Here is a 14,335-nt window from a genome sequence, read left to right as displayed (position 1 = left end):
AGTTAAAAACTGACTAGCGACTAATATTGTTGCAGCAGAGGGCTCCTGTCATGGAGAGGATCTTTGATGCCTTCTTTTTGGAAGAGGTCCTTATAAATAGAAGAGCATATAGAGGATCTTTGACTGGCATTCTTGCAGTGCGTCCAAAACAGCCGAGAGCTGTGCGTATTTGAATGATCTTTGACTTGCGTTTTGGAATTAGGAGAGCTCTTCAGGGATATAGAGGATCTTTGATAAGTGTTTTTGCAGCTGGTAACTGACAACAGTAGAATGCGCCGGTCGTACAAGATCTTTGACTGGTGTTTTTCTTTCCGGAAGAATCCTTAAAACAGCAGAGTAGTCCTGTCGTAAAGTGGAGATTCGATTGCTATTTTTAAAGCAGATTCTTAAAAACAGCAGAGTAGTCCTGTCGTGAAGTGGATATTTGATTGCTGTTTTTAAAGCAGATTCTTAAAAACAGAAGAGTAGTCCTGTCGTAAAGTGGATATTCGATTGCTATTTTTGAAGCGGATTCTTAAAAACAGCTGTTTTTAAAAACAACAGCTTATGTCTTATGGAAAATCTACAACAACAACAGTAAAAAGTTCCTTTCACATTTTTCCAGCAGATTCCTAAAAACAGCAAAGTGCTCATATCATAAAGGGGATCTTTGATAAAAAAATTACTAAAAACAGCAGAGCGCTCTGGTTGTATAGATAATCTCTAACTACAGTTTTCGCAGCAGGTCCTTAAAAACAACAGAATGCTTCTGCCATAATGAGAATCTTTCAGTGCAGTTTCTGCAGAAGGTCCTTAAAAACAGCGGCGTACTCTTGCTATAAAGGGTTTTTTTGACAGGATTTTTTTCCCCCCAACAAATTCCTAAAAACAGCAGCGTGCTCCTGTTTATACAAATGATCTGCGACTAGTGTTTTTAAAAACAACAGCGAACTCATGTCTTATGGAAAATCTACAACAACAGCAAAAAGTTCCTTTCACATTTTTCCAGCAGATTCCTAAAAACAGCAAAGTGCTCCTATCCTAAAGGGGATCTTTGATAAGAATGACTAAAAACAGCAGAGCGTTCTGGTTGTATAGAGAATCTCAAACTACAGTTTTCGCAGCAGGTCCTTAAAAACAACAGAATGCTTCTGTCATAATGAGAATCTTTCAATGCAATTTCTGCAGAAGGTCCTTAAAAACAGCGGCGTACTCCTGCCATAAAGGGGTTCTTTGACGGGATTTTTTTTTCCGCAACAAATTCCTAAAAACAGCAGAGCGCTCCTGTTCATACAAATGATCTGCGACTAGTGTTTTTAAAAACAACAGCAAAGTCATGTCTTATGGAAAATCTACAACAACAACAGTAAAACGTTCCTTTCACATTTTTCCAAAAGATTCCTAAAAACAGCAAAGTGCTCCTATCCTAAAGGGGACCTTTGATAGAAATGACTAAAAACAGCAGAGCGCTCTGGTTATATAGAGAATCTCTGACTACAGTTTTCGCAGCAGGTCCTTAAAAACAACAGAACGCTTCTGCCATAATGACAATCTTTCAATGCAGTTTTTGCAGAAGGTCCCTCCTGCCATAAAGGTGTTCTTTGACGGGAATTTTTTCCCAACAAATTCTTAAAAACAGCAGAGCGCTCCAGTTTATACAAATTATCTGCGACTTGGGGTTTTAAATATAACAGCGAACTCATGTCTTATGGAAAATCTACAAAAACAACAGTAAAAAGTTATTGGACTAGCATTTTTCCAGCAGATTCCTAAAAACAGCAAAGTGCTCCTATCATAAAGTAGAGCCTTCAAAACAGCAGATTGCTCCTGGATTTGAGGATGTTTGACAAGTTTGTTTTAAGTCAGTGTATTTTTTTTCATTATCGAGGCCTGCGCCATAATAGCATTGCTAACAACAACAACGCTAACGTACTTTTGCACAGTACCCTGCCAGCATCCACAAACACACGGGTCATTGAATGCAACACGTGCTCCTCGGAATGTTACTCGGACAAAATGAAGTTAAGAAATTAAATGAGGGAGGGGATGTGAATTCCTGTGAATACAAATGTAATATTAAATCAGAGTTTATTATATTATTGCCTTCAACAGTGGAATTTTTTTTTCCTCCTTCTCTGCGCGCCTATTTTGTAATCTTTTTTTTTCTTTTTCTTTTTTGGTAATGACTCATGCATTCTTTCCAAATATTAAATGTGGTGTTTAACCAACGCGTTGTTTGTTTCCTGCACATCTTTTTCTAGTCAAGTGTGAACTGAACAATGTCATAGCAACGTGTTACTTTCATGATGAGTGTGTACGCGTGTGTTTGTGTGTGTGTGTGTGTGTGTGTGTGTGTGTGTGTGTGTGTGTGTTTAGGAGTGTGTGTTGGGGATTCCCACAGAGCAAAGCGCTCGGCTCTCACATCCTGCCATCAATATCCTGCAAGTCCTGTTCCACTAGCCTACGTATAAGCTGACCCAGATGTCGGATTGGGATCCACGTGGAAAACTTTTGACGAAGACGAGGGACGCAGGGAATTGATGAAAAGGAAGATGAAGACTATTTTTGGGGGGGGGGGAGGGGTTGAAGGAAGGAGTGAGTGGATCCACTTTAATTGCGTACAGCAGACAAAAATGCAGTTTGGAAGGCAGCGCTATAATCACACAAGAATGTTGCATGTGTGTGTGTGGGTGTGTGCGTGTGGGTGTGTGTGTGTGTGTGTGTGTGTGTGTGTGTGTGTGTGATTGTACTCTGTATGAGTGAATCCACCCCTAAACTACGACAGCAGGCGGACATGCTTGAAAAGGGCAAGGTTACCTTCCTCAGGTCAGCCTTCATCATGTGGGCGGAGTTACCGCTTTGTTCACATTAAGGCAGTCTTTTGTTTGCCGCTTTTTGAATATTTGGCAAACAAGTACTGTTACTGTTTAGGTCGTTCTCGCCTGGAGGGGAGTTGAGTTTAACCGACAAAACCCCCCCCACTTTGCCGATTATTTACCATGTTTGTCATTACACAGTTAAGTAAACAGACCGAAAAAAAGACGACGACTAACTCTGACTGGGGTCGTGTAGAAAAGTATCTGGTGTCGTGTTTCACTTTTGTTTACATAAGACAGCTGTTTTCCAAGTGTGAGGCGCAGCAGCTGAAGAAAAATAAACTTACATTTTTTGCAAGTTAAGCAAATTGACTTAGGCTACCTACAAACCCCGTTTCCATATGAGTTGGGAAATTGTGTTGGATGTAAATATAAACGGAATACAATGATTTGCAAATCCTTTTCAACCCCATATTCAATTGAATGCCCTACAAAGACAAGATATTTGATGTTCAAACTCATAAACTTTTTTTTTTTTTGCGAATAATAATTAACTTAGAATTTCATGGCTGCAACACGTGCCAAAGTAGTTGGGAAAGGGCATGTTCACCACTGTGTTACATGGCCTTTCCTTTTAACAACACTCAGTAAACGTTTAGAAACTGAGGAGACACATTTTTTAAGCTTCTCAGGTGGAATTCTTTCCCATTCCTGCTTGATGTACAGCTTAAGTTGTTCAACAGTCCGGGGGTCTCCGTTGTGGTATTTTAGGCTTTATAATGCGCCACACATTTTCAATGGGAGACAGGTCTGGACTACAGGCAGGCCAGTCTAGTACCCGCACTCTTTTACTATGAAGCCACGTTGATGTAACACGTGGCTTGGCATTGTCTTGCTGAAATAAGCAGGGGCGTCCATGGTAACGTTCCTTAGATGGCAACATATTTTGCTCCAAAACCTGTATGTACCTTTCAGCATTAATGGCGCCTTCACAGATGTGTAAGTTACCCATGTCTTGGGCAGTAATACACCTCCATACCATCACAGATGCTGGCTTTTCCACTTTGCGCCTATAACAATCCGGATGGTTCTTTTCCTCTTTGGTCCGGAGGACACGACGTCCACTGTTTCCAAAAACAATTTGAAATGTGGACTCGTCAGACCACAGAACACTTTTCCACTTTGTATCAGTCCATCTTAGATGAGCTCAGGCCCAGCGAAGCCGACGGCGTTTCTGGGTGTTGTTGATAAACGGTTTTCGCCTTGCATAGGAGAGTTTTAACTTGCACTTACAGATGTAGCGACCAACTGTAGTTACTGACAGTGAGTTTCTGAAGTGTTCCTGAGCCCATGTGGTGATATCCTTTACACACTGATGTCGCTTGTTGATGCAGTACAGCCTGAGGGATCGAAGGTCACAGGCTTAGCTGCTTACGTGCAGTGATTTCTCCAGATTCTCTGAACCCTTTGATGATATTACGAAGCGTAGATGGTGAAATCCCTAAATTCCTTGCAATAGTTTGGTTGAGAAAGGTTTTTCTTAAACTGTTCAACAATTTGCTCATGCATTTGTTGACAAAGTGGTGACCCTCGCCCCATCCTTGTTTGTGAATGACTGAGCATTTCATGGAATCTACTTTTATACCCAATCATGGCACCCACCTGTTCCCAATTTGCCTGTTCACCTGTGGGATGTTCCAAATAAGTGTTTGATGAGCATTCCTCAATTTTATCAGTATTTATTGCCACCTTTCCCAACTTCTTTGTCACATGTTGCTGGCATCAAATTGTAAAGTTAATGATTATTTGCAAAAAACAAAAATGTTTATCAGTTTGAACATCAAATATGTTGTCTTTGTAGCATATTCAACTGAATATGGGTTGAAAAGGATTTGCAAATCATTGTATTCCGTTTATATTTACATCTAACACAATTTCCCAACTCATATGGAAACGGGGTTTGTATAATACAGGATTTTGAGGAAATGCGTCCGAATTTAAATATGCAAATTCAACCCAAATTTTCCTGTGCAACTTACATCTAAAAAAAAATTACAAACTGTCGTCTACAGGGAATTTTTTTTTTTTAAGCCACACACAAAAGCTATGATGACAGATAATTATCATTTAACAATTAACAGTGCAAACACTGATTAGGATCTATTATTGGATGTATTTTTCTGTACTCACTTACAAAGAGAATAACCTCTTTAGTTATTTATTTGACATCAGCACTCATTTGCTTACCATATAAAATATGTGTATACATGGGTAGGAAAAAAAGATCAGCGTAACAATTGCGTTCAGGTGTTGTTGCAGTTCCATTTTAGGTGTCAGTACTTCCCTCTCCATCCCTTGACGGTACGTGTCTACGCTCATTTTCTTCATGTTTTCTCCAGGTCAGTAAACATTATAAAGTAGTTCTAAGTTGATGCTGACTCGTGAAACATTTATATATTTACATATGTCCATCCATTTTCTACTGCATGTCTATTTTGGGGTCGCGAGGGGTGCTGGAGCCTATATGTGTATATATGTATATATATATTGTGTATATATGCGTATATACAGTATGTATATATATATATATATATATATATATGTGTGTGTGTATATATATATATGTATGTGTATATATATATATATATATATATATATATATATATATATACGTGTGTGTGTGTGTGTGTGTGTGTGTGTGTGTGTGTGTGTGTGTGTGTGTGTGTGTGTGTGTGTGTGCGTGTGTGTGTGTGTGTGTGTGTCTGTGTGTGTGTGTGTGTGTGTGTGTGTGTGTGTGTATATATATATATATATATATATATATATGTGTGTGTATATATGTACAAAACCCAAAACCAGTGAAGTTGGCGCATTGTGTAAATCGTAAATAAAAACAGAAAACAATGATTTGCAAATCCTTTTCAACCTATATTCAATTGCACTGCAAAGACAAGATACTTAACGTTCGAACTGGTAAACTTTCTTTATTTTTGCAAATATTACCTCATTTGGAATTTGATGCCTGCAACATGTTTCAAAAAAGCTGGCACACGTGGCAAAAAAGACTAAGAAAGTTGAGGAATGCTCATCAAACACTTATTTGGAACATACCACAGGTGAACAGGCTAATTGGGAACAGGTGGGTGCCATGATTGGGTATAAAAGCAGCTTCCATGAAATGCTCAGTCATTCACAAACGAGGATGGGGCGAGGGTCACCACTTTGTGAACAAATGCATGAGCAAATTGTCGAACAGTTTAAGAACAACTTTTCTCAACAAGCTATTGCAAGGAATTTAGGGATTTCACAATCTACGGTCTGTAATATCTTCAAAAGGTTCAAAGAATCTTGAGTAATCACTGCACAAAAGTGGCAATGCCGGTGACCTTCGATCCCTCAGGCAGTACTGCATCAAAGGTAAAGGATATCACCACATGGGCTCAGGAAGACTTTAGAAAACCACTGTCACTAACTACAGTTCGGCGTTACTTCTATAAGTGCAAGTTAAAACTCTACCATGCAAAGCAAAAGCCATTTATCAACAACACCCAGAAACGCCGTCGGCTTCGTTGGGCCCAAGCTCATCCAAGATGGACTGATGAAAAGTGGAAAAGTGTTCTGTGATCTGATGAGTCCACATTTCAAATAGTTTTTGGAAACTGTGGACGTCGTGTCTTCCGGACCAAAGAGGAAAATTGTTATAGGCGCAAAGTTCAAAAGCCAGCATCTGTGATGGTATGGGATTTAGTGCCCAAGACATGGGTAACTTACACATCTGTGAAGCCACCATTAATCCTGAAAGGTACATACAGGTTTTGGAGCAACATCCAAGAAACTTATTTTTCATGGCAATAAAAGACATGAAAGACAATGCCAAGCCACGTCTTACAACAGCGTAGCTTCATAGTAAAAGAGTGCGGGTACTAGACTGGCCTGCCTGTAGTCCAGACCTGTCTCCCGTTGAAAATGTGTGGCGCAATATGAAGCCTAAAATACCACAACGGAGATTGCGGACTGTTGAACAACTTAAGCTGTACATCAAGCAAGAATGGGAAAGAATTCCACCTGAAGAGCTTAAAAAATTGGTCTCCTCAGTTCCCAAACGTTTACTGAGTGTTGTTAAAAGGAAAGGCCATGTAACACAGTGGTAGAAATGGCCCGTGCCAACTTTTTTACAATCTTTAGTTGCAAATAAAATAATGTTTTTCAGTTCAAACATCAAATATCTTGTCTTTGCAGTCTATTCAATTGAATATAAGTTGAAAAGGATTTGAAAATCATTGTTTTCTGTTTTCATTTACAAATTACACGACGTGCCAACTTCACTGGTTTTGGACATACATACATACAGTACATACATACCTCCATACAGCCATACATATACATATATATATATATATATTTATATATATGTATATATATATATATATATATATATATATATATATATATATATATATATATATATATATATATATATATATATATATATATATATATATATATATATATATATATATATATATATATATAAAAACGATACTATGGTCTTACATTTACTTATAAATGAAGTCCATGCGCCGCTCCTTCTGAACAAAAGCATCGATAACTTGTTTATAGAAGTCTTCCTTATCTTTCTTCAGTTTTAAAAGTCTCTCTGTCTCGATGGAGATCTTCCTTTAATTATTACCTCCTGCTTCGATTGAAAGTCCAGTTTGGAAAACTGTTTTATTTTAGATATGCAATCCTCCATATTAAAAGTCCAGGCGACAGGAAAAAATAAACGATCGCTAACTGTTGCTGCTTGTTGTCACTTATTCTGCAGCCGAGTAGTCGCAAAAATGATCACTGGGATCACTAGCGCCCTCTACCGCCATGAGGCGGGATTACTGCGAGCCTCAGCCAGTGCGTCTTCGCAGCCGTTTTATGATTGCTCAGCACAAGAAATAGGTTACACACATAAAATTGTTGACAAAATACACTGTACATTATATACCTCAGCTAACTATGGAAATGTATAATATTATTCATATAGCAATACGGTCTCACTGCACAGCAGGCCAGCAGTTAGCCGAGTTATTGCGCAATCCATGGTGAGGCTCAACTGGCTGCTGATCACCGCAAGTCTCTTCTCAGTATTTGAACGGCAAATGTGAAAATTCAGCGATTTTGAATAAAAATAATCTAAAACTGGTGAAGTTAAATGGAAAATAACTTTATAGTATAATCACTGGATACATATAACAATTTAATTTTTTTTTTTCTTTTTACATTTTTTTTCTTTCCATGATGGCACGTGAGGCCCCACCTCACCTGCCTCCCCTGACTGCACGTCACTGCTACTCAGTGGCCTAGTGCAGTGGTTGTCAACTTTTTTTCAGTGATGTACCCCCGTGAACATTTTTTTAATTCAAGTACCCCCTAATCAGGGCAAAGCATTTTTGGTTGAAAAAAAGAGATAAAGAAGTAAAATACAGCACTATGTCATCAGTTTCTGATTTTTTTAATTGTATAACAGTGCAAAATATTGCTCATTTGTTGTGGTCTTTCTTGAACTATTTGGAAAAAAAAGATATACAAATAACTAAAAACTTGTTGAAAAATAAACAAGTGATTCAATTATAAATAAATATTTCTACACATAGAAGTAATCATCAACTTAAAGTGGCCTCTTTGGGGATTGTAATATAGATCCATCTGGATTCATGAACTTAATTCTAAACATTTCTTCACAAAAAAAGAAATCTTTAACATATTTATGGAACATGTCCACAAAAAAATCTAGCTGTCAACAATGAATATTGCATTGTTGCATTTCTTTTCACAGTTCTTTTTGACAGACATTTAAAAAAAAATCTCATGTACCCCTTGGCATACCTTCAAGTACCCCCAGGGGTACGGGTACCCCCTTTTGAGAACCACTGGCCTAGTGGTTAGAGTGTCCGCCCTGAGATCGTTAGGTTGTGAGTTCAAACCCCGGCCAAGTCATACCAAAGACTAATAAAAGTGGGACCCATTGCCTTCCTGCTTGGCACTCAGCATCAAGGGTTGGAATTGGGAGTTAAATCACCAAAAATTATTCCCGGGCGCGGCCACCGCTGCTGCCCACTGCTCCCCTAACTTCCCAGGGGATGGGTCAAATGCAGAGGACATATTTCACCACACCTAGTGTGTAAGTGACAATCATTGGTACTTTAATATATATATATATATATATATATATATATATATATATATATAAATATATATATAGATTAGTTAGAGCAGAGTAATCTCGTAACTTTAGATGTTGCGGACACATCTGCTAGCGTTAGCTGTAGCGAGCTAACTAGCCCAGCCTGTAGTAGTCCTAAGCGGCCTACAAGCTACGGTGTACCGGTTGAGACGCATAATAGATTTAGCTCTTTAGCTAGTCCTACACCCCAGTTTACCGGGCACCACACCTTAGTCATAGGGGACTCCATCACCCGAAACATAAAGCTTAGCAAACCAGCCACAATTAAGTGCATCCCTGGGGCCAGAGCACCTGACATTGAGGCTAATCTTAGGGAGCTAACTCGCAACAGGCCTAGTAAACACGTACGACAGGCTAATCGCACCACTAGTTATGCGAATATAGTAGTACACGTTGGCTCCAATGACACTAGAATGAGACAGTCAGAGATTACAAAGAGAAACATAGCCAGGACTTGTGATCTCGCTAGAAAGATGTCCAGGCATCGAGTAATTGTCTCTGGCCCCCTGCCTGCGAGAGGCAATGATGAGAGATATAGCAGATTAGTCTCGCTTAACAAGTGGCTGGCTAGCTTCTGTAGACAACAGGGACTAACGTTTATTGATAATTGGCCCTCTTTCTGGGGCAAACCAGGCTTGCTGATGAGAGACGGCCTTCACCCTAACCAGAAAGGCGCCATCATCCTGCCTAAAAACATAGACTACTGTTTAAGTCACATTTGACTAACTACACTAGAGCAAGCCCGGTCACAGGCAATTACAGAGCCTGCTAGTCCGGGTGAGGAGTCAGTTAAACTAGAACTAGCCAGCGCCAGGCTGGATAATTCCTGTACGCATAGCAATTTTCTTGGAATAACACACAACTCACATAATGTGTTTTCTGTTGTGAATGTGTTAGGGGTAGATATGCATTCTACTGAGGTGGCAAATCATGATGCGTTCAGTCGATCGCAGCATCAAGCAAACAATCTGAAAATTCCCGTCGTATCAATTCCTAGATATGGTCGAAACTATTTAAAGTGCACTACGTATAATATTGCTACTACGGATAATTTAAACAAAAACTCGTCAAAACAGCCCAATACTTATAATATGGGCTTTTTAAACATAAGATCATTGTCTCCCAAGACGTTTTTAGTTAATGAGGTCATTAGAGACAACAATCTTAACGTCATTGGTCTTAGCGAAACCTGGCTCAAACCAGACAATTTTTTTGCGCTAAATGAGGCATCTCCTCCTAACTATACGAATGCGCATATTGCCCGTCCCCTTAAAAGGGGTGGGGGGGTCGCACTAATATACAATGAAAACTTTAACCTTACCCCTAACCTAAATAATAAATACAAATCGTTTGAGGTGCTTACTATGAGGTCTGTCGCACCGCTGCCTCTCGATATGGCTGTTATCTACCGCCCCCCAGGGCCCTACTCGGACTTTATCAATGAATTCTCAGAGTTCGTTGCTGATCTAGTGACGCACGCAGACAATATAATCATAATGGGGGACTTTAATATCCATATGAATACCCCATCGGACTCTCAGTGCGTGGCGCTCCAGACTATAATTGATAGCTGTGGTCTTACACAAATAATAAATGAACCTACACATCGCAACGGTAATACGATAGATCTAGTGCTGGTCAGGGGTGTCACCACCTCCAAAGTTATGGTACTCCCGTATAAAAGTTAAAAGTTAAAGTACCAATGATTGTCACACACACACTAGGTGTGGCGAGATTATTCTCTGCATTTGACCCATCACCCTTGATCACCCCCTGGGAGGTGAGGGGAGCAGTGGGCAGCAGCGGTGGCCGCGCCCGGAATCATTTTTTTGGTGATTTAACCACCAAACCCCCAATTCCAACCCTTACTAAAGTAATATCCGATCATTACCTTATAAAATTCGAAGTTCTGACTCATTGTCAACAAACTAATAATAATAATAACTGCTATAGCAGCCGCAACATTAATGCTGCCACAACGATGACTCTTGCTGACCTACTGCCTTCGGTAATGGCACCATTCCCAAATTATGTCGGCTCTATTGATAACCTAACTAACAACTTTGACAATGCCCTGTGCAAAACCATTGATAGTATAGCACCGCTAAAACAAAAAAGGGCCCCTAAAAGGCGCACCCCATGGTTTACAGAAGAAACCAGAGCTCATAAATTATCATGTAGAAAGTTGGAACGCAAATGGCGCGCGACCAAGCTTGAGGTTTTCCATCAAGCATGGAGTGATAGTTTAATATCGTATAAACGCATGCTTACCTTAGCTAAAGCTAAATACTACTCAAATCTCATCCGCCTCAACAAAAACGACCCTAAATTTTTGTTTAGTACAGTAGCATCGCTAACCCAACAAGGGACTCCTCCCAATAGCTCCACCCACTCGGCAGATGACTTTATGAATTTCTTTAATAAGAAAATTTAACTCATTAGAAAGGAGATTAAAGACAACGCATCCCAGCTACAACTGGGTTCTATTAACACAGATACAACTGTATCTACGACGGATACTGCAATACAAAATAGTCTCTCTCTTTTTGATGAAATAACATTAGAGGAACTATTACGGCGTGTAAGTGGGATAAAACAAACAACATGTTTACTTGACCCACTTCCTGGGAAACTTATCAAGGAGCTTTTTGTATTATTAGGTCCATCAGTGCTAAATATTATAAACTTATCACTTTCCTCTGGCACTGTTCCCCTAGCATTCAAGAAAGCGGTTATTCATCCTCTGCTCAAAAGACCTAACCTTGATCCTGACCTCATGGTAAACTACCGACCTTCCCTTTATTTCGAAAATCCTCGAAAAAATTGTCGCACAGCAGCTAAATGAACACTTAGTGTCTAACAATCTCTGTGAACCTTTTCAATCCGGTTTCAGGGCAAATCACTCTATGGAGACGGCCCTCGCAAAAATGACTAATGATCTACTGCTAACGATGGATTCTCATGCGTCATCTATGTTGCTGCTTCTTGATCTTAGCGCTGCTTTCGATACCGTCGATCATAATATTTTATTAGAGCGTATCAAAACACGTATTGGTATGTCAGACTTAGCTTTGTCGTGGTTTAACTCTTATCTTACTGACAGGATGCAATGCGTCTCCCATAATAATGTGACCTCGGACTATGTTAAGGTAACGTGCGGAGTTCCTCAGGGTTCGGTTCTTGGCCCTGCACTCTTTAGTATTTACATGCTGCCGCTAGGCGACATCATACGCAAATACGATGTTAGCTTTCATTGTTATGCTGATGACACCCAACTCTACATGCCCCTAAAGCTGACCAACACGCCGGATTGTAGTCAGCTGGAGGCGTGTCTTAATGAAATGAAACAATGGATGTCCGCTAACTTCTTGCAACTCAACGCCAAGAAAACGGAAATGCTGATTATCGGTCCTGCTAAACACCGACATGTATTTAATAATACCACATTTGACAACCAAACAATTACACAAGGCGAATCAGTAAAGAATCTGGGTATTATCTTCGACCCAACTCTCTCGTTTGAATCACACATTAAGAGTGTTACTAAAACGGCCTTCTTTCATCTCCGTAATATCGCTAAAATTCGTTCTATTTTATCCACTAGCGACGCTGAGATCATTATTCATGCGTTCGTTACGTCTCGTCTCGACTACTGTAACGTATTATTTTCGGGTCTCCCTATGTCTAGCATTAAAAGACTACAATTGGTACAAAATGCGGCTGCTAGACTTTTGACAAGAACAAGAAAGTTTGATCATATTACGCCTATACTGGCTCACCTGCACTGGCTTCCTGTGCACTTAAGATGTGACTTTAAGGTTTTACTACTTACGTATAAAATACTACACGGTCTAGCTCCGTCCTATCTTGTCGATTGCATTGTACCATATGTCCCGGCAAGAAATTTGCGTTCAAAGAACTCCGGCTTATTAGTGATTCCCAGAGCCCAAAAAAAGTCTGCGGGCTATAGAGCGTTTTCTATTCGGGCTCCAGTACTATGGAATGCCCTCCCGGTAACAATTAGAGATGCTACCTCAGTAGAAGCATTTAAGTCCCATCTTAAAACTCATTTGTATACTCTAGCCTTTAAATAGCCCCCCTGTTAGACCAGTTGATCTGCCGTTTCTTTTCTTTTCTCCTCTGCTCCCCTCTTCCTTGTGGAGGGGGGGGGGGGGGGGGCACAGGTCCGGTGGCCATGGATGAAGTGCTGGCTGTCCAGAGTCGGGACCCGGGGTGGACCGCTCGCCTGTGCATCGGCTGGGAACATCTCTGCGCTGCTGACCCGTCTCCGCTCGGGATGGTGTCCTGCTGGCCCCACTATGGACTGGACTCTTACTATTATGTTGGATCCACTATGGACTGGACTCTCACAGTATTATGTCAGACCCACTCGACATCCATTGCTTTCGGTCTCCCCTAGAGGGGGGGGGGGGGTTACCCACATATGCGGTCCTCTCCAAGGTTTCTCATAGTCATTCACATCGACGTCCCACTGGGGTGAGTTTTTCCTTGCCCTTATGTGGGCTTTGTACCGAGGATGTCGTTGTGGCTTGTGCAGCCCTTTGAGACACTTGTGATTTAGGGCTATATAAATAAACATTGATTGATTGATTGATTGAATACAAAAGTGTACTACCCTACCTGGTGTGTGTACACCTGAACTAGGCTACTTGGCAAAACAATCAACTAGAAAAGTGCATCCAAATGTTTCCTTTGACTTATGACTCATTTTGTGAGGTTTTCAGACGGTGTGACTGCAATCCAGTCAGGTGGCGCACATGTGAAAGCAATTTGCATTAAAAACTTCTTCTTCTTGTCGTTCGCTTGAAAGATCCGTTCAAAAGACTAGATTCATTTGTGAATGTCTCACCGTTAGTAGATGACAAAGCTCATTGTTGTGTGTGCTCATTCGTGCATGTATGGCATCAGTTGCACATTACAGTATTTTAATGATAGTCATACGTGTTTTTTCACCAACATAAATACTTGAGCGTCAATTAGTGGTTTATAGTTGAAATTATATGAGAGGTGCAGCATAAACATAACTAATGTAAGGCTCTGTGTGAAAACACATAGTTGCATTCCAACACTATTTCCATACAAAAGGCGCTAATTGACTTGTGGCTTTCATTCCTGTGGCGTGCATGTGTTTACTTTACAAAAATGTTTGAGGCCTAAACTTCAGTGTTCATTTTATTACGTTTATTTTAGGACTATCATTATTAAGAGTTTATAATGGGGTTAAAATATGACTTTCATTTTTTTTTTTTTTTTTATACACAATTTAAGTGGCCTCACTTTACAG

Source organism: Nerophis lumbriciformis, linkage group LG37 (genome assembly GCF_033978685.3).
Source record: "Nerophis lumbriciformis linkage group LG37, RoL_Nlum_v2.1, whole genome shotgun sequence".
In the NCBI taxonomy this organism is placed as follows: Eukaryota; Metazoa; Chordata; class Actinopteri; order Syngnathiformes; family Syngnathidae; genus Nerophis; species Nerophis lumbriciformis.
This window is presented reverse-complemented; position numbering follows the sequence as displayed.